Below are 13,455 nucleotides of genomic sequence, written 5' to 3'. Positions count from 1 at the left end.
TTTTGAACTCTCCTATATATGTCTTCCTCAGTACAGGACTAGTTAATTCTTTTTCCTGGTTCCTTCTCCTCTATACTTTTTAAAAAAAAAACATAGCTGCACCATTGCCTTAACCAACCCACTTCTGCCAGAGGATTTTCCCATGCTCACCAAAAAGCAGGATACATCACAGTTCAGTAAAATGGTGTTATATTTTTTTTGGTTTTGTTTTTAGTAAAACCTTTAATTTAATATAAACAGTGTTAATTTATATCTGTTGAAAAGCTGAGGATTAAGAAAAACTGAAATACATCTTACTACTACTGTACATAATTCATAATGTGCCTCAAAGCATATCCAATGGGGTACAAAACACAGAAGAGCATCAACTGCCAGTCAGTTTTCTGGGTTAATTTAAGAAACTGTGGCTAACATTTTCATTACAACAACCAATGCAAATATTACCATAAACACATATAAATGCATGCACACAATTTGTGTACATATATATACACATACACAATACTGCTTTTAAAGCCCCTTTATATACCTACACACAGATTAAGAGAAACATCTGAAAACCCTGACAAAAAGAAATCAGTTTTTAGGTATCTCAAAAGTTTGAGACCATCACATCCAGGAAAAAAGTTCCTAGTGGAAAAGGGGGGTTGGGCAGAAGGAAGCCCACTACAACGAACACTGCAGAGATCTCAACAGTGAGCCAAGTACTTCACCCATGAGCAAAAGAGAAAGAAGACACCGAGAACAGCGGCTAAACTGCCGTGCAGAAGTAGGTGGGCAGCGGCGGCAGCAGCAGACTGGGGGGTGATCTCCCTCTCTCTGGAGCTCATGGGCTGGCTTTGTCGTGGTTGTTACAGACACACACACCCCCAGAAATGCCTGTGACTTGCTGGGCTGCGCTCAGCTCTCCTGGCCACGTGGCTGTCACAATCCCAACCAAAATGGGGGAGATCAATGAACTAAACGCACATGATCCGGGGGTGGTGGTGTGTAAACTCACTTTGCACTCGTCAGCTGCTGCCTTTGGTAATGGAGCCGCGCGGAGTGGAGTGGAGTGGGGTCGCCAGAGGCCCTTCTGCAGTTGGGGTCTGGGGATGGTTATGTTTTTAAGGGCAAGAGGACTAACACCTCCTCTCCTCAGCAGGCTGGCTCAGGCAGGAAAGGCACCTACAAGGAACTGCGGTGGGTGCTGTTCTTGGCGCACCACCGTCTCCCAGCCACATGCTCCTTAGAGAACCTCCCCCCTCCTCTCACAGGAAAACGGGGGCATATTGGGAAGGAAGAGCCAGTCCAACAGCAGTAGGAGAGTTGCAGGACTCAGCCCAGCTGTCAACCTCACGCTCCAACAGGGAAGAGAGCATCCCTCCTTGGGGGGGGGGGGTCATTTTACGGCCAGTCTCTCTTCTCTGGAGGGATGATTGTACGGTGGGGGCTGCGCAGGAATCAGTCGGCGCTGACTTCAGATCTGCACTCCTGGCAAGCACCCTCAGTGCTGGGGGGGGCTGCGAGAGCGGCCCCCTCTCATGGCAAACCCGGAGGGCGATCTCGGCACATGCTTTGTCTTACGGCGGGCTTGGGGGTTCCGGACCTTATACAGCCTCTCTGGAAGCGACCCATGCGGAGTACCGACCCAGGCCGCCCCAAGTCGTCAGCATAAGCTTTCTCGCCTCTTCCATCATGTACCCTCGCCCTCTCTGCGCGTTATCCATGTGTGCTCACTCACGCCCGCCGCCGAGCACCGCTTCTCCCTCTCCTCACACACACGCGGCCCCCCAGCTCTTCCCAGACCTGACTGCGAAAACAAAACAAGGCTCCTTCCCCTCACGAGTCACACCCGAGCTCTCCAGAGGCACCAGCCCCCTGAGCAAATTGCTTCCTCTCCCTCCATATTTATTAAAGCACTTTTAACCAGAGCCAGGCTGTCCCCTGTGCGGCCGGGTGAGCGGGACAAACCCCAATCCACAGGCCCCTGTTAAACCTCCTCCCCCAGCCCATGTTTGTTATTTTGAATCACAATTTCATTCCAGCCCTAATTAACAAACCCCCTTTATACATCCCACTTCTGAGAGGCGGCAGTGATCCCCCTCCCCCCAGTGCTGCCACCTCTCAGAGCAGGAAACGCTCATCCTTTAACCACGTGTATGTTCTTTGCAGATTCAGATATTGTAAAATAAAACACACGCGCATATAGGCTGGAGATCTCTCTGCTGGGGGAGTCGGAGGAAAAATCTCCCCCCCCCCCCCCCCAGTTAATAATGGGGTCCATACTCACAGTAGTCATGAAGCTGTGCGGCTGCTGGAGAGTGGACACAATATGGCAGCAGGCCCGTAGGGGGATGTGTCAGGGATCAGCAGCAGCTGCTGCTCCCTCTCTCCCTGCGCAGCAGCAGCAACACCCTCTAGTCTTTCGGTCTCCCCATAGCAACACGGCACCCAAGCCACTAACCCCTCCTCCCCTTCCTATACTTACCACACAGCCTTATCCTCCCCCTGTCCAAGTGGGCTGGCCCCCACCCCTCCTGCTGTCATATACAGGAGACGAGTCCATTGCTGTGAAGGGGGGAGGGAGATGGAGAATAGCTTGTGAGTAGTTCATTGCAAAGGGGAAGGGGGTGACTTCCCTTCCCTGCCAAGTTCAGTGTGTGTGTCTCTGACTGGGGATTCCATTGTTCTATGGAGGAGGAAGGAGGCTCCTGGGGTGAGTCACTACAGACATTTCTGCAGCTCCTGACCTTCTGCCTGAGGCTTAGACAATGGTCATGAGGACTGTGCTCCCCCATCTCTCTCCCTCCATTTATGTTGAACTCAGACTGCCTTTGTACCAAAGTCACTCAAACCCATCCATTGAGAGATGGTGTGCCAGCACCATGACCTTGTGTTGAAAGGTTGCCCTACAGTGTGAAACTAGCCTGCGCCCTGGAACTGATTTGGGGAACACACAGCCAGCCATCCTTCTGCACATGTGTGGCCCTGACCAAACAGGGACAATCACAGAGATATCCCTTTCTGGAAAAGTCCTGTAGAATTTAAAAGGGATGAAACCAACAGTGTTCTTATAGAAATGTGATAGGGGCCTATAGAAGTTACTCTCAAAAGCTGGTAGAATACACCATTTCTCTTAGGCTTTCTGGGCCATCCTATAAAATTCTATAATAGTGATATAAATCCACAGAAAATATATAATTTTATATAAAGAATTATAGGATTTTCCTGTAAAGGAGTAGGACAGCAGCAAATCCAGAAAATTACACCCACTTTAAGTCCTGCTTCTCTCCTACCCCCAACCCCTCGGCAGTCCCACATTCCCCAGGCACCAACTATAGGCTAGCAACTTAGTTACTTGTGGTTTGTTTTGTTTTGTGAAGTACATATTTTTGGCAGAGTGAATGCTCTATTTCCAAAGAGACGAAATCTGTTTTACTTATCTTTTATCCCTCTTGAGATATAATAAGGTTTCCAGCTGTAAAGACCACAGGCCGCTGTGTTTGTTTTGTGTTGTACTGCTTTGTGCTCACTCATGTCTTTAGCTTTAAGTTCTTTAGGGCAGGAACTTTGTTATTTGTTTAACATGGTTTACAGTGCTGTGTACACTTGCAGTTTTACAACATCATAATAGGATCTGGGAAACTAGTTGTGAGGAACAGGGAGAGATTTTGCATTTCCAATCCCCGCCATTCCTCGGTAGGAAAGTGTCCCATCCCCTCCCTAAGGTTTCCCTTATTGCGGAGGGACAGGCCTCTGATGCATTGCAGTCACTTATCTGAGCGAAGGACAGTAATGTAGTTGTAGGGGAGAATACCAGGAAATTCTCTCATTCCTCATTTGCTGTTTCTGTTTTTAATGTTAAATAATTTACTAGTCAGGAAATAGTTCCTCTACAGTAGAACCTCAGAGTTACGAACTGATCAGTCAATCATACATGTCATTTGGAACCAGAAGTATGCAACCAGGCAGCAGCAGAGAACAAAAAAAAAAAAAAAAAAGCAAATAAAGTACAGTACTGTGTTAAACATAAACTAGTAAAAAAATAAAGGAAAAGCAACATTTTTCTTCTGCACAGTAAAGTTTCAAAACTGTATTAAATCAATGTTCAGTTGTAAACTTTTGAAAGACCAGCCATAATGTTTTGTTCAGAATTACAAACATTTCAAAGTTACAAATAACCTCCATTCCTGAGGTTCTATTGTATGTATTTTTTTCAGTGGTTTGGATGGTTTGGCCAGTCTTAATGATCCACAGAACAGCCCTTCTGGGAAGAGAGGTCAGATCTAGCAGCACTGAGGTTTTTGTCCACCTGGCAGCAGCACACAGAGATTTCTTCCCCACGCTCATGGAACAGAACCAAATTCATAAATAGGGTTGACTTGTGAGCTGCACAGTTTGCACCAGACTGAAGGTCCAGACTTCCAGTATCCTGTTTTCCTCACACCTAGGGTTGGACCTGATTATCACTTGCTAAATATATTATGATTCGTTTTTTCCCTGGTTTGCTGCTTCAGTCAACTTTTCTGTGGCTTCTCCTCCCCCAGGTAGGTAAGGGAAATGCACTTATATTTAATTATAATTATTTATTATTTATTAATTAATTAATATTTTATTAAAAATAACTAACACTCTAGTCACCTTTGACACCAAAAACAATTAACCAAAACTAAAACTAGCAGCTAACTCACTGGCAAATGCAACAACTTTGCCCTTTCCCTGCCCACAAACATTGGTAACCATCAAGCCCTGCCTTCCCCCAAGGCTCAAGTAAATAGGCTTTAACCCAAGCATGCCAACAAACCTGGATTATTTCAGATCAAGGGAGGAGTAGTTCCAAAGCTGAGAACTCCCTCAAAATACACTCTGGCCTGGTCTACACTACGCGTTTAAACTGATTTTAGCAGCGTTAAACTGATTTAACGCTGTGCCCTTCCACACTACGAGGCCCTTTATATCTATATAAAGGGCTCTTTAAATCGGTTTCTGTACTCCTCCCCGACGAGAGGAGTAGCGCTAAAATCGGTATTACCATATCGGATTAGGGTTAGTGTGGCCGCAAATCGACGGTATTGGCCTCCGGGCGGTATCCCACGGTGCACCACTGTGACCGCTCTGGACAGCAATCTCAACTCGGATGCAGTGGCCAGGTAAACAGGAAAAGCCCCACGAAATTTTGATTTTCATTTCCTGTTTGCCCAGCGTGGAGCTCTGAGCAGCACAGGTGGCAATGCAGTCCCAAATCCAAAAAGAGCTCCAGCATGGACCGTACGGGAGATACTGGATCTGATCACTGTATGGGGAAACAAATCTGTTCTATCAGAGCTCCGTTACAGAAGACGAAATGCCAAAGCATTTGAAAAAAAATCTACAGGCTACAGAGTGCTGCGTGACAAGCGTAACGGGAAGCCAGAGACTCAAATGGACGCTCATGGAGGGAGGGAGGGGGTACTGAGGACTCCAGCTATCCCACAGTCCCCAGCAGTCTCCGAAAAGTATTTGCATTCTTGGCTGAGCTCCCAATGCCTGTAGGTTCAAACACATTGTCCGGCGTGGTTCAGGGAATAGCTCATCAATTTACTCCCCCCCACCCACGTGAAAGAAAAGGGAAAGAAATCGTTTCTTGACTTCTTTCAATGTCACCCTATGTCTACTGAATGCTGCTGGTAGACGCGATGCTGCAGCAGTGAAAAGTAGTACCCGCTCCTGTCCCCTCCCTGGTGGCAGAGGGTACATGCTTGATAACTGCTGAATACCCCTGGCTGGCCTCAGGGGTGCCTGGGTAAAAACAGGAATGATTCCTGGTCATTCCCAGTAAATGGTACAGAACGGCTAGTAACCGTCTTCATCATAGCCACTGGGGGCTGAGCTCCATCAGCCCCCTCCCTTTCTGGTGTAAAGAAAAGATTCTGTACTGCCTGGACTATCATAGCAGCGGGATGCTGGGCTCCTCTCCCCCGCACCGCTTAATGTCCTGCCTGGACTGTCATAGCACGGGGAGGCTGCCTCCCCATCATTTTATCTCACTAACAAGTCACTGTTTCTTATTCCTGCATTCTTTATAACGTCATGACACAAATGTGGGGGACACTGCCAAGGTAGCCCAGGAAGGTTGGGGGAGGAGGGAAGCAACGGGTGGGGTTGTTGCAGGGGCACCCCCCGTGAATGGCATGTAGCTCATCATTTCTGCGGGATCTGACATGGAGCAGCTGTGCTCTCTGATACGCTGCTTCTCTAGTACACTTGCCCCAAATTCTAGGCAGGACTGACTCTATTTTTAGAAACCATAAAGGAGGGGTTGACTCAGGGAGTCATTCCCAGTTTTGCTTTTGCGCCCCTAGTCGACCTCAGCCAGGGGCACCCATGATAGCAGCAGACAGCACAGAAGGACAGATAACCATCATCTCATTGCCAAATTACACTGGCAGCAGATGGTACAGAACAACTGGTAACCGTCTCTGCTATCATGCAAAAGCGAATGAATGCTGCTATGTAGCGCTGGAGTATTGCCTCTGTCCGCGGCATCCAGTACACATACTGTGACTGTAAAAAAAAAAAGCTGAACGGGCTCCATGGTTGCCGTGCTATGGCGTCTGCCAGGGCAATCCAGGGAAAAGGGGAGCGAAATGATTGTCTGCCGTTGCTTTCCCGGAGGAAGGAATGACTGACGACATTTACCCAGAACCACCCGCGACAATGATTTTTGCCCAATCAGCCACTGGGCTCTCAACCCAGAATTCCAAGGGGCGGGGGAGACTGCGGGAACTATGGGATAGCTACGGAATAGCTACCCACAGTGCAACGCTCCGGAAATCGATGCTAGCCTCGGACTCTGGACGCACACCGCTGAATTAATGTGCTTAGTGTGGCCGCGTGCACTCGACTTTATACAATCTGTTTTATAAAACCAGTTTATGTAAAATCGGAATTATCCCGTAGTGTAGACGTACCCTCTGTTGCCCTTACCTTTAGGTCAAGAAGCTAAAGCTTGAGCACTTCTGCTGGTAACAACTGTGGCAATATAGAGAGCATTAGGAAAATTCCCACATCATGCTAATGCTGTTCTGTGTGCATGTCCTCCAGGTGCTCTCCCCCTGCCAAGGCACTATGGGATGGCTGCTCAGAGCTTCATAGCATAAAGGAAGGCATGGTGGTGCATAAACATGCTTGACACATGACTATGTTGTGATAAAAGGTCTTCCAATCAGCCCAAAGCCACACACCCCCTACAGTGGCGACTCCAGGTACCAGCGCTCCAAACACGTGCCTGGGGCCGAAAGCCGTGGGGGGGCGCCCTGCCAATCCCTGCGAGGGCAGCAGTCAGGCAGACTTCGGCAGCCAGTACGCCAAAGCCGCAGGACCGGGGACCTCCCATAGGCAAGCTGCCAAAGGCTGCCTGACTGCCGTGCTTGGGGCAGAAAAAATGCTAAAGCCACCCCTGCTTCCCTGTCACATAGGGTCTTTTGTTCTCAATACTGAGTATTGTTTGGCCATTTGAATCAGGATGTGTTGACCACCCTTTTGTCAGCCACTCTGCAACACTAAAGGAAACCCATTTGAATTCAATTACAAATTCAATATCCATTTGAATTCAGTTTCAGTTAGGGCTCCAGTCTAGGCCACCAACTATATGAATAGTTCTCACCTACTTGTTGCTTGAATACATTTCAGTTCTGACATTTTAACTTTAGCTATTTACAAGTTTTCCATTTAAACCTTTTTAATGAATATTTGATTTCAGAAGGAAAAAAACTTCTTTCAAATTCTACTTTTTTCCCACTGGAAAAAGATAGAACACAGGTGTTTTCCCTCCACCAAAGCAATTTAAGTACAAATTCCATTACATTTTTAAATTTGTAATTGAAACAAAAAAATTACAGAAAATTTCAATTGAAATAAAACATTTTAATTTCTTTTGAAAATTGTCACAAAATATTCTTACTTTTTTCTAACCAGCTCTACTCTTAATCACTGAGGTTCTGTCCACATTTGCCTTTTTGACCCAAAATTCCACTTCAGTGCTACCAGTAATTCAGCTCCATCGCTAATACCAATGATGGGAACACTAGTGTTGTCTTGTGGTGGTTGTGTTTTTAATCACCCCTTGGTGGTAAAACCACCAGTGACGAGTGCACTGTCTATGCTATTGCTACCTTTGCAGGAACTGAATCACTTGTAGCAATAGGGGGATAATTTGATGGCGGAGGGGTGAAATTAGAAAGGACCTGGGAGAATACCTGTGATGATTTTAATATGTAATCTTTCTACTTTGTATCATGATCAGTTTTTCATCACAATAATACCTTTCTTCACACCCTTGTCATAACTATACCATCTGAAAATGTTTAAGAAAAGTAAATAATCCAGGTTAAGACACACAGAAACAGTTTGGTTACACAGACCCTTGCAATCCCATGGCACCAATAAGCAAGGTATAAACAAATTGGTATGCCCATTGCATATTCTGAGGATTGTACTGAACCTTCACTCTTGTGTCAAGGAGAGAAAAGGCAGTGCTGGGCATCCCCATTTATACTCAGAAAAATGCTTATCCACCAACCACAAGGTGTTTGGACACCTGCTTTCTTATGCTCTTTACTGCAAGTGGCACCTTAGATTTGTAATTCTGTTCATTGCTAAGTGCTTTGAAAAGTGACAACTTCAAAGTGAACTCATGTCATAAACAGATAGTTAAGGGTTATTGTCTGTTTTACCTGTAAAGGGTTAACAAACAGGGACCCAAACACCTGACCAGAGGACCAGTCAGGAAACAAGATACTTTCAAATCTAGGTGGAGGGAAGCCTTTGTTTGTGGGTTTTGGGTTTGTGTGTTGTTCTCTCTGGGTCCTGGACAGGACTAGAGGTGCAACCAGGTTTCTGCCAATCTCCCTGCTACAGTCTCTTATCTATTCAGAATAGTGAGTAAGTACAAAGGCGGTTATAGTCTTTTAACTTGTTTTTCTTTATTTGCAGATGTGTACTTGCTGAAAGTAGCTTAAATTGTGTTTCTGCTGGAGAAAGCTTCTTTCTATTGTCTATAAGCTATAAAAATCCTGTATATTTACCATCATGATTACAGAGACAATTTTTATGTTTTTCCTTCTTTATTAAAGTTTTCCTCTTTTTTTTTTAAATCTAATTGATTTTTTGGGTTATCTTTTGTAAGACTCCAGGGAAGGGAGTCTGCACTCACCAGGGAATTGGTGGGAGAAAGGAAAGGGAGGAGGGAAGAAAAACCTGCTCTCTGCGTTTATCTCTGTATCTCTCTCCGGGGAAGAAGGGAGGGGGAAGGTAACATTCCTCTCGGGGTGGTGATTCAAGGAGTTGAATCACGGTGGTCTCCTAGTGTACCCAGGGCGGGAAAGAGCTGGGAGGAAGAAAGGAGGGGGAAGGGAAATGGTTTATTCCCCTTTGTTGTGAGACTCAAGGAATCTGGGTCTTGGGGGTCCCCAGGGAAGGGTTTGGGAAGACCAGAGGGTATCAGGCCCTGGAATTCCTGATTGGTGGCAGCGCTACAGAATCTAAGCTGGTAATTAAGCTTAGAGGACTTTAGGCTAGTACCCATATCCTGGACGCTAAGGTCCAGATATACTATGACAACTCGTTCTCCAAGTTAATGTGTCTGTGTATCTAGTTGTCAAAGATAATGCTCTGCTTGCAATTTGTGTCTCTGTACATCTACTGGTTTGCTCTCTACTGCTGTGTACGTGGCATGTGTGTGATCTTTTTCATTGCCACAGACAAAGCCAAAAGGAAGAGCTTGCAGTGTATCTCTTCTGGGACTAATTTTCTGCTTCAACTACCCTGCTGCTTAATTTGCTCTGTCCCATCTCCAGTAATGATATACATGCACTTTCTGTGCTAGTTCCTATCTATATCTGGTGCACCAATACAGACATTGATATACATGCCTTTGCCCCTTCTGTGCACAGAGTCTGCAGCTGAGAGATCAGGTCCCCATTGTGCAGCTAGGTGCTGTCCAAACATACTGATGCACCGTCTTTGTCCTGAAAAATTTCTTGCCTGATAATCTCCATTCCTGTGCTCATCCTCATATCTATGCTTACATCCTTCCTCCTGTACACTTACAATTTATATTTTTACTCAGAATTTTCTGTACAATACCTGCATTTTTGTGACCATGCCCCACAATAAATATTCAGTTTACACTTCTGTGATGTTATTGACATGAACTGTAACTGTATACATCATTGTTGCAACCAGGGTCCTATAGGAGCACCAAATCTTGTACAAAGGAGGTCAAGTAAGGTATCTATGAAAAGGTTATGATTTGCTGGTTATGACTATGTTATGTATGCATGTATCATTTTTGTATTTAAAGTTATAAGTATTGGCTCTATACTGTCTGTATTTCAAACTTGGGCTATGCTTCTGGGTGACACCCCAGACAGTTTGGCGTCAGCACTGCCTGGCCTGCTTGATGGCCCATTAAAGACCATGAGCTATACAACTGACCCATTGAGAGACGGTAGATACACCTTAGCATGGTGCAGGGGCATGCCTACAGAGAGGACTCTAAGGCTTTCAAGCCATGTTCTGGGCATCTTGTGTTTGGAACAAAGGAAGCACAGGCTGCATGGCAAGAGACTATAAAAGGCAGCTGCATCTCTTCCATTTTGTCTTCAGTCCTGCTTCTTACCTCTGGAGGAACTTTGCTACAAACTGAAGCTCCGAACAGAGGACTGAATGACCCATCCAAGCTGTGGATGTACTCCAGAGACTTGATTTGAACCTGCAGTTTATTCCATCACTGCTACAAGCCCAAACCAAGAACTTTGCCATTACTGTATGTAATTGATTCCATTTAACCAATTTTAGCTCTCATCTATTGTGACATTATTGACATAATCTGGGACCATATAGAACATGGTTGCAACCAAAATCCTGTAGTGGCACCAAATCTCGTATAAAGGGTATCAAATAAGGTATCTAAGACAAGGTTATGGTTTGCTGGTTATAATTATGGTATCTATATGTGTGAATCATTTTTGTAGTTGAAGTTATGAATATTGGCTCTATACTGTCTGTATTTCAAACTTATGCTCTGCTTCTGGGTGACATCCCAGACAAGTTGGTGTTAGCTCTGCCTAGCCTGCTTGATGGCCCATTAAGGACCATCAGCTATACAACTGACCCATTGAGAGAAGGCAGATACACCTTGTAACTCAGCAAAGTATGAAGAAATTTGCCCATGTGACTCCAGACTCCATTTTGCTGTAATTTTCCACAGTAAGAACAAAGAGGTGTTCTTACACCTGGAAAAGACTATAAAAGGCTGATGCCTCATCTCCATCTTGTCTTCAATCCTGCTTCTTACCTCTGGAGGAACTTTGCTACAAGGAAGCTCTACACAAAGGACTGAATGACCCATCTCAGCTGTGAATGTACTGTACTCCAGAGACTTGATTTGAACCTGCAGTTTATTCTATCACTGCTACAAGCCTGAACCAAGACTTTGCCATTACTGTATGTAACGGATTTCATTTAACCAATTCTAGCTCTCATCTATATCTTTTTCCTTTTATGAACGAACCTTTAGATTTTAGATTCTAAAGGATTGGCAACAGCGTGATTTGTGGGTAAGATCTGATCTGTATATTGACCTGACTCATAGACTCATAGACTTTAGGGTCAGAAGGGACCAATATGATCATCTAGTCTGACATCCTGCACTAAGCAGGCCACAGAACCCTACCCATCCACTTCTATAACAAACCCCTAACCTATGTCCGAGTTATTGAAGTCTTCAAATTGTGGTTTGAAGACCTCAAGCTGCAGAGAATCCACCAGCAAGTGACCCATGCCCCACGCTGCAGAGGAAGGCGAAAAACCTCCAGGGCCTCTGCCAATCTGCCCTGGAGGAAAATTCCTTCCCGACCCCAAATATGGCAATCAGCTAAACCCTGAGCATGTGGGCAAGACTCACCAGCCAGCACTCAGGAAAAAATTCTCTGCAGTAACACAGATCCCATCCCATCCAACATCCCATCATAGACCACTGGGCATACTTATCTGCTGATAATCAAAGATCAATTGCCAAAATTAAGCTATCCCATCATACCATCCCTTCCATAAACTTATCAAGCTTAGTCTTAAAGCCAGATATGTCTTTTGCCCCCACTACTCCCCTTGGAAGGCTGTTCCAGAACTTCATTCCTCTAATGGTTAGAAACCTTCGTCTAATTTCAAGTCTAAACTTCCTAGTGTCCAGTTTATACCCATTTGTTCTTGTGTCTACACTGGTACTAAGCTTAAATAATTCCTCTCCCTCCCTAATATTAATCCCTCTGATATATTTATAAAGAGCAAGCATATCCCCCCTCAGCCTTCTTTTGGCTAGACTAAACAAGCCAAGCTCTTTGAGTCTCCTTTCATAAGGCAGGTTTTCCATTCCTCGGATCATCCTAGTAGCCCGTCTCTGAACCTCTTCCAGTTTGAATTCATCCTTCTTAAACATGGGAGACCAGAACTGCACACAGTATTCCAGATGAGGTCTCACCAGTGCCTTATATAACTGTACTAACAACTCCTTATCTTTGCTGGAAATACCTCGCCTGATGCATCCTAAAACTGCATTGGCTTTTTTAACTGCCATATCACATTGGCGGCTCATAGTCATCCATAGATCAACCTATACTCCAAGGTCCTTCTCCTCCTCTGTTGCTTCCAACTGATGTGTCCCCAATGTATATCTAAAATTCTTATTATTAATCCCTAAATGCATGACCTTGCACTTTTCACTATTAAATTTCATCCTATTACTATTACTCCAGTTTACAAGGTCATCCAGATCTTCCTGTACGATATCCCGGTCCTTCTCTGTGTTAGCAATACCCCCCAGCTTTGTGTCATCCGCAAACTTCGTTAGCACATTCCTGCTTTTTGTGCCAAGGTCAGTAATAAGAAGGTTAAATAAGATTGGTCCCAAAACTGATCCTTGAGGAACTCCACTAGTAACCTCCTTCCAGCCTGACAGTTCATCCTTCAGTACAACACGTTGGAGTCTCCCCTTTAACCTGTTCCTTATCCACCTTTCAATTTTCATATTGATCCCCATCTTTTCCAATTTAACTAATAATTCCCTATGTGGAACCGTGTCAAATGCCTTACTGAAATCGAGGTAAATTAGATCTACTGCATTTCCTTTGTCTAAATAATCTGTTACCTTCTCAAAGAAGGAGATCAGGTTGGTTTGGCATGATCTACCTTTAGTAAAACCATGTTGTAATTTGTCCCAATTACCATTGACCTCAATGTCCTTAACTACTTTCTCCTTCAAAATTTTTTCCAAGACCTTACATACTACAGATGTCAAACTAACAGGCCTATAGTTACTCGGATCACTTTTTTCCCCTTTCTTAAAGATAGGAACTATGTTAGCAATTCTCCAGTCGTATGTTACAACCCCTGAGTTTACTGATTTATTAAAAATTCTTGCTAATGGGCTTGCAA

The 13,455-nt window shown here is 44.9% G+C and overlaps 1 protein-coding gene across 9 annotated transcripts in view; it reads right to left on the bottom strand.

Annotated features, from left to right (window-relative positions):
* The window catches only part of FOXN2 (forkhead box N2), a 158,114-nt gene that overhangs the window by 107,136 nt on the left and 37,523 nt on the right, over positions 1-13,455 (bottom strand). For 5 of the 9 annotated variants that reach the window (XM_050951907.1, XM_050951916.1, XM_050951909.1 and 2 more), the window contains exon 1: positions 2,273-2,440. The exons of 1 other annotated variant lie outside the window; for it this stretch is intronic. The gene's annotated coding sequence lies outside the window, so the exon portion shown is untranslated. Of the gene's footprint in view, positions 1-708; positions 1,959-2,272; positions 2,441-2,470; positions 2,558-13,455 lie in introns of those variants that run through there. 3 more of the 9 variants (XM_050951911.1, XM_050951912.1, XM_050951914.1) reach the window with 3 other exon arrangements.

Source organism: Gopherus flavomarginatus, chromosome 4 (genome assembly GCF_025201925.1).
Source record: "Gopherus flavomarginatus isolate rGopFla2 chromosome 4, rGopFla2.mat.asm, whole genome shotgun sequence".
Taxonomy (NCBI): Eukaryota; Metazoa; Chordata; order Testudines; family Testudinidae; genus Gopherus; species Gopherus flavomarginatus.
This window is presented reverse-complemented; position numbering and strand designations above follow the sequence as displayed.